At 37.1% G+C, this 18,660-nt stretch overlaps 1 protein-coding gene across 1 annotated transcript in view; it reads right to left on the reverse strand.

Annotated features, from left to right (window-relative positions):
- The window catches only part of NEK7 (NIMA related kinase 7), a 159,838-nt gene that overhangs the window by 78,332 nt on the left and 62,846 nt on the right, over nt 1–18,660 (reverse strand). The window lies entirely within an intron of this gene.

An 18,660-nucleotide genomic window follows, 5' to 3' on the forward strand; every position in this document is an offset into this window, starting at 1 on the left:
CACAGGACAAGTAGTCAATATCAGTGAAGACTTTCCCTTCCCCAAGACTGCCAACAGGACAACTTTCCACCAATTCTCATAACAGGGGTGTATCTGTTGCTAGACTTCCCAATGTCAAGGGCACAATCACTGGAAGTTCTTAGTATCACCCAGCCCTGGGCTCTGCCTTCCAACTGGGATACCTCGTTTATCATGTGGATTATCCTCCTGATTCACAAATGAAGATTGCCCAACCCCTTGGGTATAAGGCTACTTAGGTGACAGTACAGTGTATCTAATTATATAGCTTATTCTGTCCAATGTCCTTTTAATAATTATTGGGGGGAGGGCATTTAATACATAAAATCATGTTTGCAATTTGGTTATCTGGTTAGAACATGCTTAAAGTTTAAGATCGCAGGCACACTAAAGAGGAGAATAACTGGTTCAAAGCCCATAAACCCCAGGAGTTTAAAACTGCTTGGCTTCATGACAAAAGAAAACTCAGAAAGGGCATGGCTAATTCAGCACAAAGTATCTTCTGCAATTACTGAAATAAAGCCTGCATACCCTGTGTCTAAGTATTTTCAAACACATTAATTGTTGGGAAGAAGTCCTAAAACATAACTAATTAACATGGACAACATAACTATAAGCCTATATGTGTTATTTCTCAATACTATTTTCTCTCTTGATTACTAACTAAAAGACACCCATAACTCTTAAGGCATATTTAAAACTGTTCTTGGAAGCATTTATATTATACTTTTGTGGTAAATTATTGTTTAGCCTCATAACATTTCTGAATCTACATACTAACATGATATATTATATAAAAAGTATCCAGAAATCTCAGAAACAAAAAATAAATATTCAAAATTACAGACAACAATTAAGAGATCAAATCTGAGAACGAATAAAGCTTTATATAACACCTTAAATGTTCTGGTTTCTTATTAATGCATCTCTTGTTGATTTGAATGCACTCTGATCACATAACACCAGATCTTGCTAACTAATTGGGATTAACTTCTACATGTCAGTCTGTGTTTACTGCTTCCTTCACATAACACTTTTAAAATAAAATTCATTCTGCTGTGCCAGTGGTTCTTATTCTCACAGGTGCAGCAGACTCTTTAAACAAAGATTTCCTAAGACTAAATTGATTTAATTTGCTTTAAATTTGAAGGCAAGGATACCTTTTTAATGTTTATTTATATTTTGAGAGAGAAAGAGAGAGAGAGAACCAGCAGGGGATGGGCAGAGAGAGAGAGGGAGACACAGAATCTGAGGCAGGCTCCAGGGTCCAAGCTGTGGGCACAGAGTCCAGCAACGGGGCTTGAACTCACAAAATGTGAGATCATGACGTGATCTGAAGTCAGATGCTTAACTGACTGAGCCATCCAGGTGCCCCTGAAGGCAAGGACATTTAATGAGCAATACGATAATTCAGGATAACATTAGTATGACAATTCTCTCTAGGGAAATTAGAAGAGTCACAGCATGAACTCAGTAAACTCCTCAGAGAGCAAATTATATCCTGATAATTCCTAATGGTATTGTTATCAATGGGCTAATATACAAGCCAGTATTAACTATATTTAACACCATTAATAAGGTTTTCATTATTATTGAAAATTTATCTCTTACTGGTGGTTTTCATATTACCAATTATTCAAATTAATAAATTACTTTATATTTTATATGAATATTATTGGATTTCTCTAAAATTTAAGAGTAACAAAACTTCAAAATCCCCTTCAATTTTATTTAGCAATAAAGTTCATGCTAGGATCTTGAAGATGATGTTACTCATCACCAAATTACTCAAACTGGAATAGCCTATTAATGATATTTAATATAATTCTTGCAAACACTATTTTCTACAAACTTTCTACAAACCTCATTGAAAACCAAAACAAAAAACAGAAAAACAACACACACAAAAATAGCACACATGCTGGCAAAATCTAATGATTCAAAAATTATCGCCTGAAGATTTCTTGAACTATTTCAAGGGTAACCTATTCCTAAAGATACTAAGTGTTGGAGAGTTTTACCAGTTTGAACAATATACCATTAATCATTACAGCTGGCTTTTTATCAAAGGAGGAAATTCACTATAACAAAAGAAAAATGAGTGACCAAATATAACTAATTATCTAGTTAAACATTTAAAAGACCCTGGTACTTATATCATTTAATCATCATTTGTTATACTACCTAGCATAATAATTACTGTATCTAAATTATGTAACCAAAAATATTATCTTCCCCACCTTATCATGAGCAGAATAGTTAATTAATGACACAGAGGCTCCCATCTCCCCACTCCTCCTATGAGCACCACCAGCCATACCTGGTAAAATAAAATATGGCAAGGAAAAGTCTCTCACTGAGAGAAACAGACAGAAATTGAGATAGGGATAACACGGGAGACAAATACATAATACAAAATAATACAAATACATAATACAAAACAATAAAAAGTAAACAAATACATGATAGTATCTAATATTTATTCTGCGTACTTAAGTACTATGCAGAGAAATACAATACAGTGATAAAATGGAAAATGAGTGGATGGTTATCTTAGATTGGCTAATTTAGGGATGATCTGACTGATGAAGTGACATTTACATTGAAATTAAAAGACCAGAAGGAAAGAGCAGAAAAAAACAGCTGGAGAAAATGTCTTAAGAATGATCTTGGTGTGAAAAGGGAAAAAGCCAGTGTAGCTGGAATACAGAGAACAAGGGGCACAATGGTAAGGAAAGAGGTTCAAGAGGTAAGCACTGACAAAATCACATAGTGCTCTGACAGCAGGGGTGAGGTGCTTGGGGTTTACGTGGGAAGCACTGTGCTCTGATCCACTATACATTTTACAGAAATAACTCATAGTGCTGCATGGAGAAGGAACCAGAGAGGAAGGGAAGAAGTAAAGCTGAGAGGAAGTAGGGAAAGTGGACATAGGTAATGGACTGGACCTGGGAGTTATAGTGAGATACAGACAGCAGATGGAATCAGGATATGATCTTGACATACAAAGGAATTGCTTGTGAACTGAATATGAGAAGTGAGGGACAGAAGGAAATCAAGAATAAAGCATACATTTTTGGCATGAGTGTGTAGATGGATCTTGATGCCATTTACTGGGATAAACAAGGTGAAAGGACAGGCAATTCGGGCAAAAGGTAGGCAATAAAAATGTAATTAAGGATATAATGTGATATACAAACAAGCAATGAGTAAAGGAATGTGCGGGCCGAGTAATTATTGGCAGAAATTGCCACTGTCATAGTCATGGTCATCGTCGTCACCGTCATCATCATCATAGTGCTACGTGCTAAGCACCATACTGAAAGAAAGCTCCAAATCAACTTTATGAAGTAAAATACATTATTCTTCTCATTTATTGATAAAAAGAGTAAGGTTTATAGATGTTAAATAACTTGCTCTCCATCACATAGCTAGAAAGTAGGAGATCCAAGAATTCATTTCAGATAACTGTCTTCAGAACTCACGCTCTCAACCACCACACTAAAGAGCCAGTGTTCTATTTCCTTCTAGCAACTCCACAGATAAATGCTGGTATTCCACAGGGTTCATTCTTGGTCCTCACTTCTCCCTTCATACATTCACTCTGGGCAATCGAATTCACTGTTCAATCTCTCCCATTTATTGATTCTGGAAGTTCGTGTTGAAGTGATTTCAGGCATCCCCCACACCCTCCATTGGACACCCTATCATAACTCTGAGAAACTCCTCCTCCATCCCCTTGTTCTCCCTTGATCTACATCCCCTTGATCTATACTTAATGAGATCCAGTCAAGAAAGAGAAAAAAATGATGCATAATTAAATTTATTCTATATAAATGTGGCTGATAAAAGAGGTACTTATCAAAATTTCTAAATATAAGAAATATTTGCTTTATGGATACTTACTGAGAAAGCTGTTTGAAACATAACCAGTCATATAAAAAAGTCATAATATTCACATAATAATGATACAAAGGAAGACAAAATATAAAGATATCCTAAATGTAAATACTATGACTGAATTTTAATTCCAGTGTACTTAAAAATGTTATATTCCTTTCAGATGCACAATACAGTGGTTCAACAATTTCATATATTACTCGCTTATCAAGTTCAGTGTACTCTTAATCCCTTTCACCTATTCTACCCATCCCCCACCTGCCCTCCTCTCTGATAACCATCTGTTCTCCATAGTTAAGAGTCTGCTTTTTGGTTTGTCTCTTTTTTTCCCCTTTGTTCATTTCTTTTGTTTCTTAAAAACCACATATGAGTGAAATCATTTTTTTGTTGGTTGTTTCTGTTGCTTGCAGGTTTTTATTTTGATAACAGTCCCAATAGTTTATTTTTGCTTTTGTTTCCCTAGTCTCAGGAGACATATCTAGAAAAATGTTGCTACACAACTTACTGCCTATGGCCTCTTCTAGGATTTTAATAGCTTCAGGTCTCACATTTAGGCCCTTAATCCATTTTGAGTTTATTTTTATGTATGGTGTAAGAAAATTGAACAGTTTCATTCTTCTGTATGATGCTGTCCAGTTTTCTCAGCACCATTTGTTGAAGACACTGTCTATTTTCAATTGCATGTTCTTGCCTCCATTGTTGAAGATCAACTGACCGTATAATTGGAGAGTTATTTCTGGATTTTCTATTCTTTTCCATTGATCCATGTGTCTATTTTTGTGCCCGTACCATACTGTTTTGATTACTACATACTTGTAATATGATTGGAAGTCTGGAACAGTAATGCTGCCAGTTTTGTTTTTCTTTTTAAGATTTCTTTGGGTATTCAAGGTCTTTTGTGGTTCATACAAATTTTAGGATTGTTTGTGAAAACTTCTGTAAAAAATGCTATTGGTATTTTGATAGAGATTACATTAAGTCTGTAGATGTAGTATAAATATTTAAAAAAATATTTGCTCTTCCAATCCATGAACATGGAATGCTTTTCCATTTCTTGGTGTCATCTTCAATTTCTTTCATCTATGTTTAATACTTTCACAGTACAGGTCATTCACTTCTTTGGTTAAGATTATTCAGAGGTATTTTATCATTTATAGTGCAACTGTAAATGGGATTTTTTTCTTAATTTCTTTTCTGCTGCCTCATTATTAGTGTACAGAAATGCAATGGATTTCTGCACATAGTTTTGTATCCTGAGAGCTTACTGAATTCATTTATCAGTTCTAAGAGTTTTTTGGTAGGATCTTTAGAGTTTACTATATATAATATCACGCCATCTGTATATGGTAAGCTTTACTTCTTACCAATTTGGGTGGCCTTCATTCTTTTCTCTTGTCTGACTGCTGAGCTATGACTTCCAGGACTGTTGAATAAAAGTGGTGGGAGTGTTGTCTTGTTCCCAACCTATGGGAAAAAGCTCTCTTTTTCACCAATGAGCATGATGTTCACTGTGGGTTTTTCATATAAGGCCTTTATTAAAGGTCTATCTGGTTTCCCTATAAATCTGCTTTGTTGAGGTTTTTTATCATGAATGGATGTTGTACCTTGTCAAATGCTTTGTCTACATCTATTGAAATCATTAGTTTTTAAACTTTCTCTTATTGATGTGATGTATCACATTGATTGATTTGCAAATACTGAACCACCCTTGCATCCTAGGTATAAATCCACTTGATGGTGGTGAATTGTTTTTTTAATGTATTGTTGGATTTTGGTTTCTAATATATTGTTGAAGAATTCTGCATTTATGTTTATCAGAACATTGACCTATAGTTCTGTTTTTTTGTTGTGTCCTTATGTGGTTTTAGAATCAGGGTAATGCTGGCCTCATAGAATAAATTTGGAAGTTTTCCTTTCCCTTCTACTTTTTTGGAATAGTTTGAGAAGAATAGGTATTAACTCCTATTCTTAAATGTTTGGTAGAATTCACCAGTGAAGCTGTTTGGTCCTGGGCTTTGTTTGTTGGGAGTTTTCAATTATTGATTCAATTTCTTTGCTAGCAATCGATCTGCTTAAATTTTCTATTTCTTCCTGTTTCCTGTTTTGGTAGGTTATAAGTTCTAGGAATTTATCAATTTCTTCTAGATTGTGTGGTTTGTTGGCATAGAATTTTTCATAATATTCTCTTACAATCCTTTGTATTTGTGTGTTGTCAGTTGTTATTTCTCCCTTCCATTTCTCATTTTGTTTGAGTCCTCTCTTCCTGTTGTTTTTTTATTTTTTGAGGAGGCTGGCTTGAGGTTTATCAATTTTGTTGATCATTTCAAGAACCGGCTCTGATGGTTTCATTGATCTGTTCTACTGTTTTTTGTTTGTTTGTTTGTTTGTTTACTTTAGTTTCTATATCATTTATAACTGCTTTATCTTTATTACTTCCTTCCTTTTACTGGATTTGGGTTTTGCTTATTCTTCTTTTTCTAGATCCTTTAGGTGTAAGGTTATTTATCTGAAATTTTTCTTGCCTTCTGAAGTAACCCTGTAATGGTATAAACTTGCCTCTGTTAACAACCACTTTTGCTGCATCCCAAACTTTTTGAACTGTTGTGTTTTCATTTTCATTTGTCTCCACGTATTTTTTTATTTCCTCCTTGATTTCTCAGTTGACCCATTCAGTTGTTAGTAGCATGTTATTTAACCTCCATGTATTTCTGTTCTTTCCAGATTTTTTCTTCTGATTGATTTCTAGTTTCATTGAACTGTGGTCAGAAAAGATGAATGGTATGGGGTGCCTGGGTGGCTCAGTCAGTTAAGTGTTCAACTTCAGCTCATGTCATGATCTCATGGGTTCATGAGCTCGAGCCCCACATCGGGTTCTGTACTGACAGCTCAGAGCCTGAAGCCTGCTTCAGATTCTGTGTCTCCGTCTCTCTTTACCCTTCCCCTGCTTGTGCTCTCTCTCTCTCAAAAATAAACATTAAAAATTTTTTTTAAAAAAGATACATGGTATAACTTCAATCTTTTTTGAAATTGTTGAGACTTCTTTTGTGACCTAATATGTGATCTATTCTTAACAATGTTCCAAATAGATTTGAAAAGAATGTGTATTCAGCTCTTTCGGGAGAATGTTCTGAATATATCTATTAAATACATCTGGTCCAGTATGTCAAAGCCACTCTTTCCTTATTGATTTTCTATTTAGATGATCTGTCCATTTATGTAAGTGGTGTGTAAAAGTCCCCTACTATTATTGTATTACTATCAATTAGTTCCTTTATATTTATTATTAACTATCTTATCTATTTAGGTGTTCTCTTGTTGGGGGCATAAATGTTTACAATTGTTACATCTTTTTGTGATTGTCCTCTTAATGATTATATGACTGTCCTTCTTCATCTCTTGTTATAGTCTTTGTTTTAAAGTCAATTTATCTAATGTATTTCTACCCCAGCTTTCCTTTCACATCAATGTGCATGATAAATGTTTCTCCATCCCCTCATTTTCAATTTGCATGTGTCTTTAAGTCTGAAGTGAATCTCTTGTAAGGAGCATACAAATGGGTCTTATGTTGTTTTTTTGTTTGTTTGGTTTTTTTTATCCATTCCATCACCCTGTGTCTTTTGATTAAAGCACTTAGTCCATTTACATTCAAAGTAATTATTGACAGGTAGATATTTGTTGTTATTTTGTTCTTTGTTTTTTGTTTGTGTGTGTGTGTGTGTGTGTGTGTGTGTGTGTGCGCGCGTGTATCTTCTCTGTTCCTTTCTTCCCTTCCTCTCTTCTAGTGCAGTTAAGATGGCTTTCTTTAGTGATATACTTGGATTCCTTTCTCTATTTTTTCCATATCTACTACTGGTTTTTGATCTGCGGTTACCATTCAGTTATGTATATAACATCTTGTGCATAAGAAGCCTATCTTAAGATGACAGTCACTTAAGTTTGAACCCATTCTTTATGTCTCTCCTCCCCATGTTTTAGGTATATGGGGTCATACTTTACTTTTATTTTGTGAGTCCCTCGACTAACTTTTACAGATAAACTTATTTCTACTGGTTTTGTGCTTCCTATTTTTCTTACTCTTACTTAAGGTCTTTCCTTTCCACTCAGACTCCCCTTTAATATTTCTTTTTTTAATTTTTTTTTTTAACGTTTATTTATTTTTGAGACAGAGAGAGACAGAGCATGAATGGGGGAGGGTCAGAGAGAGGGAGACACAGAATCCAAAACAGGCTCCGGGCTCCGAGCTGTCAGCACAGAGCCCGACGCGGGGCTCGAACTCACAGACCGCGAGATCATGACCTGAGCCGAAGTCGGCCGCTTAACCGACTGAGCCACCCAGGCGCCCCTCCCCTTTAATATTTCTGGTAGGGCTGGATTGGTGGTCATGAACTCCTCTAACTTTTGTTTGCTTGGGAACTTTGTATCTCTCCTTCTATTCCAAATGACAGCCTTGCTGAATAGAGAGTATTTTTGGCTGCAGATTATTGTCCTTTCAGCACTTGCAATGTGTCATGCCACTCCCTCCTGGCCTAAAAAGTTTCAGTTGAAAAATCCAATGATAGCCTTATGCAGTTTTCCTTATAAGTAACTGTTCTCTTTTTCTACTTTTAAAAATCTTTCTTTATTAGTGCTTTTTGCCATTTTAATTACTACGTGTCTTGAAGTGGACCTCTTTGGGTTGATTTCATTGGGGGATCTCTGTGCCTCCTGGATCTGAATTTCTGTTTCCTTCTCCTAATTTGGGAAGTTTTCAGCTATTATTTCTTCAAATACATTTTCTGCCCCCTTTTCTCTCTCTTCTTTTTTCTGGGATCCCTATAATATGAATGTTATCATGCTTGAAGTAGTCACTGAGTTCCCCAAGTCTATTCTCATTTTGTGTAATAATCATTCTCTCACTTGCTAGCTTGATTACTTTCCATTACTCTGTCCTCCAGGTGGCTGAATCATTCTTCTGATTCTTCTAGCCTGTTATTTACTCCATCTAGTATATTTTTAATTTCAATTATTGTGTTCTTCATCTCTGACTGGTTCTTTTTTATATCTGTGTTAAAGATCTCACTGATGTTTTCCACTCTTTTCTCAAGTCAGTGAGTAGCTTTATGCTCATTATCTTAAATTCTCTATCAGGCACATTACTTATCTCCATTTTACTTAGGTCTCTTGCTGTGATTTTGTCCTGTTCTTTCATTTGGGACATATTCCTCTGTCACTTGATTTTGCCTAAACTTTTGTGCCCGTTTCTGTGTTTTAGGAACGTCAGCTGTGTCTCTTACACTTGAAAGTAGTGGGTGGGACGTGCACTTTTAAAAAGGTGGTGCTGGCCCTGGTCTTCCTCCACAGGGGAGGAGTAGCCATCAGAGACCTGGGCCACAGGGCCCTTCCACAAAGTATACGTGGGTGGGAGATGCAGTTTTAACACAGTGCCTGTGTTCCCTGTAGGAGGTCACGAGCCACCGCTGCTGGCAATGGGACTGAGGCCCCACAAAGCTCGCAGTTGGGAGATCCAGTGTTGGCAAGGTTTGCACAGGTCATCTAGGGGAGGGAATCCACTGCACCTTGACTGAGGCAGGTCTAGCTGAGGGGATGGGGGAAGGTGTAAGCAAGTTAGGTTGTGAATGCTGGTGCTGCGTGCTTCCTGCAGGTAGCTGTGTGTTTATGCTGGGGGGCAGGGGAGGGACAAGGTGCCTGCCAGATCCTTTGTTCCTGGAGAAGTCCCTCAGGGAACTCTGAGTTTAGTAAATAACTCTCCCTCCCATATAAGCCAGGCATTTTTCAAACTGCTGCTTCTAGGCTGTATCTCCAAGGGCCATCTGTGGTTCAGTCTCTCTAAGGGTGGGGACTCAGCTCCCTATGCCCTCTGGGCTCCCTCAGAGCTGAGCGGGCTGATTTTTAAAGTTCTAGGCTTTAAGTTCTGCTGGTTGAAAGAGCTCACCAAATATGGCGCTCTAACTTTCAATGCCAAATGCTATCGGGATTCATCTTCGCCTTGCAGGCTCCCCAGTGTGATAGTCTGTTTCTCACCCCCTCCACCCCTGTGCTCCCTCCCTTTCCCAGCCAGACCCACTGCATCTCTGCCCTTCCTGACCTATTGGATGTGGCCTCTTCTCTACATTTAGTTGTAGAGTTTGTTCTGCCAGTCTTTGGGTTGTTTTCTGGGTATTTACACTGACCTGAGTGTTATCTAGCTGTAACCATGGGACAAGGTAGGTTTAAGGTCCTCCTACTCTGCCTCTTCCCTGGAAGTAATATGACCAAATTCTAACAAACATAATAGAATCCATATATTCAATGTTGCCCTTCAAAACAGGTGCCATGATCACATACAGACTTACTCCAGGAAGGCTTCCAATACTTTACTAGGTTTGAAATTCCTCCTTTAGAATAGTAATCAGTTTGTGAATCATATGAAAATTATTGGTCTCATTTTAGAAGATAAGATATCTCATTTTGGTCAAAAGAAGAATACCAAGACTATTTACTTTTTTCACCAAGTAAATATAAATACTTGGCTCCAAGCAATTTTGCAGTACTTCCAAATATCAAATACACCCTCAAAAATGGAATGGTTCTCATCACTATAATTATTAATCTAATGCAATTCCAAATACATTGGGAAACTATTTTAATTAATGTTGGCTTCATCTTTGCCCACATCACTCTGAACAGACTGTTCAAACAGAAATTTCCAAGATAGCAGATGAAAGAATCTTTACTGTATTCGCATTTTTTTTAATCATCTAACTTTCTCAAGGTATTTCCTTTAAAATTTGAGGAACACTTACCTCTAAGTATGTATATATGAACAATCGAAATTCAAAACCCAACCAAACTTTAAATATTTTGAAATGACACTTCTCATTTGATAGCTTTCTTATTATTCTCTATTACAATGTAGGTTTTTCCTAAAAGAATTCTAAAGTAACTAAAATCTATATGATATAATATTAACATAATATAGCTTGATTAATATTTAGCTCGGGGGTGCTGTTAAGTTGGTTAAGCGTCTGACTCTTGATTTCAGCTCAGGTCATGATCTCACAGCTCTTGAGATGGAGCCCCGCGTTGGGCTCTGAACTCGCAGCACAGAGAATGCTTGCCTAGGATTCTCTCTCCCTCTTTCTCTGTCCCTTGCCTGCTCATGTTTTCTCTCTCTCTCTCTCAAAATAAATAAACATTAAAAAAATATTTAGCTGAAGAGGTATAAATTAAATTAACTTTCATTTAGAGATTAATTCATTTATCCAACAAACATTACTGAGTAGAAATTATCCTACTATCACTAACATAAAATATGACCCACAAATGTGAACACTGGGATGCTGAGATAATATATTCTTTTTTTATAACTGAAGTATAACTGATATACAATGTTATATTAGTTTCAGGTTTATAAGACATAAATTCAACAATTCTATATATTACTCAATGCTCATCACAGTAAGTATAGTCACCATCTGTCACCATACGTTATTACAATATTATTGGCTATTTTCCATATTCTGTACTTTTCACCTCTGTGACTTACTTATTTTATACCTAGAAGTTAGTACTTAATCTCCTTCACCTAGTTTGTCCCCCCGCCCCATCTACCTCCACTCTGCAACCACCAGTTTGTTCTTCATATTTAAGAGTCTCTTTTTTTATTTGTCCACTTGTTTTGTTTTTTAGATTCCACATATAAGTGAAACCATATGGTATTTGTCTTCCTCTAACTTATTTCATTTAATGTAATACCCTATAATACCCATCCACGTTGTTTTAAATGGCAAGATGATATCTTATCTTCTTTATCCATTCACCTATCAGTGAACACTTGGGTTGTTTTCATATCTTGGCTATTGTAAACAATGCTGCAATAAACACAGGGGTGCATATGTCTTTTCAAAGTATAATCTTATTTGCTGGAAGCATGTTAGTGTAAGGAATTACCCAATCATCATTATTTTTCTGAGAGTTATCTTTTTGTTGTCTTCCAAATTATACACTTCCTCTACTATAACACTATCTGTATTATCTCTATCATGAAATGTAGTTTATACAACATTATAATGAGCCTTTATGCTCATTATGTTCCATTAGTGACTAAATATCCTTGAATACCATTGCCTTACTATCTTATATTAGATTTAGAGATGAAAGATAGCGTAGCATAAGGAAGATATGACTGAATCTGAGTCCAAAATAAGTAAAGACACAAAATTCAGTGAGAGAAGTAAGAGACCATGTGATGCAAGACCTTCTAAGTCATATAAGGAAATGCAAAAATTCATCTAACAGCAATAAAAAGCAGCCTTTTAAGGAGTGTGATATAAGGAAATGTACACTTTAAAAGGATAACTCATGCTGCAATGTACAGAATGAACTAGAAATGATAAAATGAAAGGTAAAGAGCTCAGTTACAAAGTTTTGGAAATAATCCAGGAAAAAGGTAAACTAGAGTAGTACAGTCAGGATGCAGAGAGTTAGCAGATCAGATAGCTTTTTAGGAAATAAAACCAAGAGAACATGGTAATTGCCTAGACATAATGTATGAGATTCCCTTCTTTGTAATTTGGGCAACTAGATGGATGGTGGTAATAATCACAACCAAAAGTGCAACCTTGGGCAGAATATAACAAAGTTCATCTTGAAGACTAGGTACTTGAGGTACCTAGAAAAATATCAAGAGTCATGGTGATTAGGATCCAACTGGCCAGGAAATGCACGAGGAGCTTTCTCCGTGAAAGCTAAAGAATCACTGGCTTGGAGTCAGACAACCCCGGGTCAGTTCATTAGTCTGAGCCTCAGTCCCTTACTTGTAGTGTGTGAAAAACAACGTTTTGTATGTTATCTGTCAGAAATAAATGAAGCAGTGTATTCAAAAGACTTAGCACACAGTAGGTGCATTTTAAGAACTCACTAATCGGTAGATACTAACAGTAGCAGCCATACCAGCACCCTGGACAAAAGTGGGATGAAGGTGGTAAGACAACAAGCTGGGTGGTCAGGTTTTCAATCATGTGAGAGGTAATGTCCTCATCACCTGCTCTCCTGAGAAAAAGATAAGAGCTATCAGAAAGGTGACAATCCTTTACACGGGGAGCAGAAGCCTCAGTACAGCAGGCTTCACCCTTTCCTACCCCCAAGAAAAAGGAGTAGTGATCAGAAAGAGGTACTGTGGATGGAGAAGGCTGCTGTTGCTACCTCCTAATCATTATGGTATGGTTATTAGAGAACAAGTAGCCTCCACGTGAGAGGGTGACAGGGGAAGCAGTGTCCATGGGGGAAAGAGATAACGCTCCAGTTAAAATAAGGAGGTGAAAAAAAAAGCGTTCAGTAAGAAATGAGGGGTGTAGGCAGTTACTTGTACAATGAAAGAGAAATTCTGTAGATATTTGTATATTTTAATATTCATATTCAAAAAGGTGGTGCTTAAAAAGAGAACTGATTGATTTGACACCAAGTTTATATTCTTTCAACAAACATTTACTTAATGTCGACTATGCACTCTGGGTACCATTCTGGAGACTAGGGATAAAGTTTATACTCTAAGAAAACAACGGGAACGAACAAAATAAAAAGCAGTAAGGCTATAAATTCTACGGAGAAAAATATGGCAGTGAAGGCATCCTGGGTTGGCGTGAAATTTCAATTTTCATTGAATGATCAAAGAAGGTGATATTCAAATATGTACTTGAAGAAGATGAATGAACGAGCTGATGAGAAACTACAAGAAGGTTTTAAACGGACAGGATTTGACTACAATGTTATATTTTATATTTAAATGTTGTATACTTTTGTAATGGCTTCTGTGTTGAGAGTACAGTGAAAGGAGGCAAGGGCAGAAGCAGAGACCAACTGGGAAGCCATTCACAATAAGGTCTGTGAAAAATTAACTTTGACCAGAGTGGTGACATAGGGTAAGAAGTATTCCGATTCTAAATATATTTAAAGCTAGAGCTTATGGGATTAGATAGAAGACAAGGCATTGGAAGGAGTCAGGAATGTCCCTAAAAGCTTTAGCCTAGCAACTGAAAGGATGGACTTGCCACTAATTGTGACAGAGAAGACTGTAGAGAACAGTTTTAGGAGGAATATTTGGAGTTCAGATTCAGACATGAATTCAGACATGCAAATTTGATGTCAAGTATGCAAGCGGATACAAGAGTTTGGAATTCAGGACAGAGGTCTCGGTTGAGATGTAAATCTGAGAGTCAACAGCATATAGATCATAGTTAGAGTCCTGATTTGTTAAGAGGTTCAGGAGGGGAGGAGAAATCAGCAAAGGAGACCACTAAGGCATGAGAAAAACAAAGTTCTTGGAAGCTAAGCAATGAACAGGCTTCAAAGAAGAAAGTATGGCCAACTCTACCAAATGCAGCTGGTAAGTGAGGAAGACGAAGCCGAAGAACCCACAGCTGGACCGAGCAACATGGGAAGTGCGATCCTGGCAAGGGCAGTGTAGGGTGGCATGGTCAGGGAGAAAGCTTAATTGGAGTACACTTCAGAGAGTGAAAGGAGAGACAAAACTACAAATAAATCTTTCTAGGAATTTTGCAATAAAAGGCAGCAGAGAAATAGGTCAACAGCTGGAGAGAGGGAGGACTTCAAATGCTGTTTTTTGAGTTTGTTTGGTTTGGTTTGTTGTTTGATGGAAAGAATAACAGCACCTTAGTATGTAATAGAAAGGACTCAGTAGAGGAAGCTGAAATAAGGAGGGGATGGAGATGGGATCTGGTGCTCATGGAAGCACTGGCCTTTGAGAACAGTGTGGCTCCTGCATCTGAAAAGGAAAAGGCAGATCACAGGAGTACAAATTCTGGGAGGAGGATATCCATGGTAGGGGTCTGTGAGCGTTCTCTTCTGATTGTTTCTGTTTTTTTTTTTTTTTTTTTTTTAAGTGAAGTAGGAAGCAAGGGCATTAGCTGAGACTGAGGATAGAGGGAAAAGTGTTGGGGGCTGCGGAAGAAAAACTAGGAAGTAGTCACTGAGGAGACTGGGAAGCAAAGGCATTAAAAGGATATGGCTGCTGATATAGAATTAAGAGTTACTTGAGGTTCATGCTCATGAACTTAAACTATGTATAGCAAGAGTCTTCTTTCCTCAAAACAGCAGCTGCTCATTCTCCTGTACCCTTTATTAATAAAGTTATTCAATGAACTAAACTTGTTAAAAGAAGACCATTACATCTAAACTTGTATAAAGACTCCCCAAAATAAAAGCTCTGCTCAATGCTATATGAAAAGTACCTTGGCAAAATCGATTTATCAAAAGAAGCAAGCTAAATGATGACCCTTATTTCATAAAGAAAGTAATTCTGTAAAAATAAGTTAAAGAGAAGAGAAGAGGGGCGCCTGGGTGGCTCAGTCAGTTAAGCATCTGACTCTTGAGCTCAGCTTAGGTTGTGATCTCACAGTTTATGAGTTCAGGACCCACGTGGGGCTCTGTGCAGGCTCTGTGCAGAGACTGCTTGGAATTCTCTCTCCCTCTCTCTCTACCCCTACTCTATTCATACTCTCTCTCTCAAAATAAATGAACTTAAAAAAAATTATAAAAAGAGAGAGAGAGAGAGAGAGAGAGAGAAGGGAAGGTAATACAGTTATCATGTCCAAAAATCCTATCCACGCAATAGAGTTCACTGGGGGCTGCTTCGCTCTGGCCCACAACACACCTGGGTTACTAGCCTGACATGCTACAAGGCAAACCTCACCTCTTCACACTCCTTTCACAGAGATGCAAAAGCACAAGTGGACTCTGGATTCGGCTGCAATGAAGCTTAAAGGAATGGTCAGTCTACCTTTCTGCTTGGATTGGAAAACAGCAAGGCAAGATTCTCATACCTTCCAAGCTAAATAAGGACAGTCTATTTTTCTACCTGCAGATGTGGGATACTTTCCCTCTTTCACAAGTAGCGAAAGTGTTAACACTAGATATCTACAAATTTACAAATAATAATTATAATCTAAGCCCTGAAGATTATTACAATTAAAATTAATCTTCCTTCTGGGGTGCCTGAGTGGCTCAGTCAGTTAAGCATCCAACTTTTGGTTTCGGCTCAGGTCATGATCTCACAGTTCATGAGTTTGAGCCCCATGTTGGGGGCCATGCTGACAGTGGGGAGCCTGCTTGCGATGCTCTCCCTCTCTGCCCCTCCTCCACTAGCGTGCATGTGCAAGTGCACTCTCTCTATATCTCAAAATAAATAAATTAAAAAAATTAATTCTCCTTCTAATCACTACCAGAAATCGTTAGTATTATACTGATTATAATTGTTTTGTATTTAAATTTATGATAAGAATGTGAATGTACCATAGCCCTCTTCAAATAATGACGAGAAATCAAAACACTCACAAAATGTTAGTTGTAAACTTCCATTGTTTAAAATTAGTCTCATAGTAGAAAATAAACATTTTACCATTTATCTGTCACCATCTTATACACAGTATTTTTTTTAATTAAGCTAAATCCATTGTTCCACAAACAACAGTTCTAAAGCAATGAGAATATATAAATTAGAATCTAGTTAAAATATCCTTGCAGTATCTTCTAGGCTTTAGTGGAAGGAATCAAAGAAGAAAAGAAGGAAGGAAATGAAGGGAAGGGAAAAAATGAAAGCTGACAGAAAAAATTTTTCTATAAGTTCAAGAGAATCATAGTAGTGCAAAAGCACATTTTAAAGGATAATAAATCTCACAATCTAAAACTTCAACAACAACAAAAACTCCTATACTAAAAATGAGACCATATATTCATATTGTGGGGTTAGAGTATTCATCTCAGAAAAAGGAAAGGAAAGATATGCCAGGAATATACATCACTCATCATTATAACAGGGCATAATTGGTATTTGACACTTAGAAAGCTGACTTCCCCAGATTTCTGTTTACATCCCGACTGATATTAGCATTACAAAAGTGAAAGAAGTCACTTGGCTAACCATATGTTGCCATATCACCCCCCTTATTCAGGCCAATGGTGTGGAACAAAACAAAAGAAGGTCGTCAACCCCTAGCAGACACTGTCCTTTCCCAGCGCTTTAAAATAATGATACCAAGAGTGGGAACATTTTTCAAAGATTTAATAAGCAATAACACCTATAAGCTCTTGTCAGGTAATCTGTCTTTCATGATCTCACACCATCGGTCTGAAGGGGGGGAGGGGAGGAATCCTTCTCCCTTCCCCCACTTGCCACAGGCAGCTAGAACCTGGGATGACACTTGCCTGTTTCCAACAGGGAGAGAGGTCCACCCTCACAGGAGCAGCAGCAGGAGGCATAAGCGAAAGGAACAGTGTGAAAAGAGATGCAGAACCACATATATAATCTTGAAATTTATGCTGTGTGGCAGCTTCGTGTCTCAGAGGAAAATAATTACTTTCATTTTTGCCTCCTACTGCCACTCCGACCTTTTCCGGTCGGTGAGCCAGTGGGAGGCAAAAATGAAAGTGCTTTTTTTCTCCCCCTTTGAAACTTAGGGCTGTTCCAAACTGTGGATTTCAGAATCGTAACAAGAACTGCCTAATTTTTAGAGGGGCTCCTTTTATCATCTCCACTAGAAACAACAAGACTATGAAATAATAGTGTTCGCCTATGTGTGTAAAATCGGCGCTAACATGTGTATACCTGATAGTTAGAAGATGCTAATTACAAGCTTGATAATTTATCACCATAGCAGAAAATACAGACAGATCTTAAAAAACAACCATCTTGAAATTAAAATACTGGACACTGTATATTAACTAGTTGGAATTTACATAAAAACTTAAAAATAAAGAAATAAAAATAGCGGCCTGACTCTAAGGTAAAGGGTCTCTTTTTTGAATACCGAGAATTCAGGTAAGTGTAACAAAGAAAAGCAATGTAAACTTCTGTTAGGTAAAGGGCTGATTTAAACATCTTCATCTGAAGGAGTCCCTGATTGGCTTCAAAGACATCTTCTTATTGAGGCCCTGCTCCATATGAAGAAGTACAATACCACAGCATATCCAAAGTAAGTAAGGCGTAGTCCTCTTCCTCCAAGAGTGTAGCCCCAGAGAGATAAGAAAATGTCCACATAAAACAATACAACGGTGTCAGAAATACCAGAAGACATACAAAGAATGTATCATCAGGTTTTCAAGAGAAGATACTACAATCAGAAAAAGCTTCATGATAGAAATGGCATTTTAGATGGTACTTAAAAAACAGGCATGATTTGAAAAATTGGTGAGAAAAATGAGGGTGCAAAGGGAACAAAATCACAGAGGCAGAAAAGGCAGTGCTGGCAAAATTTTCTGAACTGTTCTTCACAGAAACTGTGTTTCACAGTCACCGATTCTGGGAGAAGTCAATAGATGCACTTAAAAATATATAATAAAAAAGTCCCATAGTTAAATAAGTGTGAAAAACACTTACACCCATGTCCTCCTCTGGGAAATTTAAAGTGCACAGCAGAATAAGAAAGGCTCTGAGGAAGGACTGTCATCAAGTAACTGTTTAACCCAAGTCCCACCAACCTATATGACTACAGAAATTTGAAAGAATATTCATCAATTCTTCCAACAATTTCAGAATCACTATCTAAGCAAAACTAAGATAAGATTAGCAGAGTAAATTTGAGACTAGACTCTAGAATCTAGAATGCCTCGAACACAAAACTGAGAAATGTAGCTTTTATGAATGACAGCAAAAGTGAGATTTGGGCCCTACAAAGAGGGGTGTATTCTTTCAAGCATATCATTACATATTGGGCTTAATGGCAAGCTTTGTATGAAACATTCTTTCAC

The sequence above is a fragment of the Acinonyx jubatus genome, chromosome E4, assembly GCF_027475565.1.
Source record: "Acinonyx jubatus isolate Ajub_Pintada_27869175 chromosome E4, VMU_Ajub_asm_v1.0, whole genome shotgun sequence".
NCBI classification, from domain to species: domain Eukaryota; kingdom Metazoa; phylum Chordata; class Mammalia; order Carnivora; family Felidae; genus Acinonyx; species Acinonyx jubatus.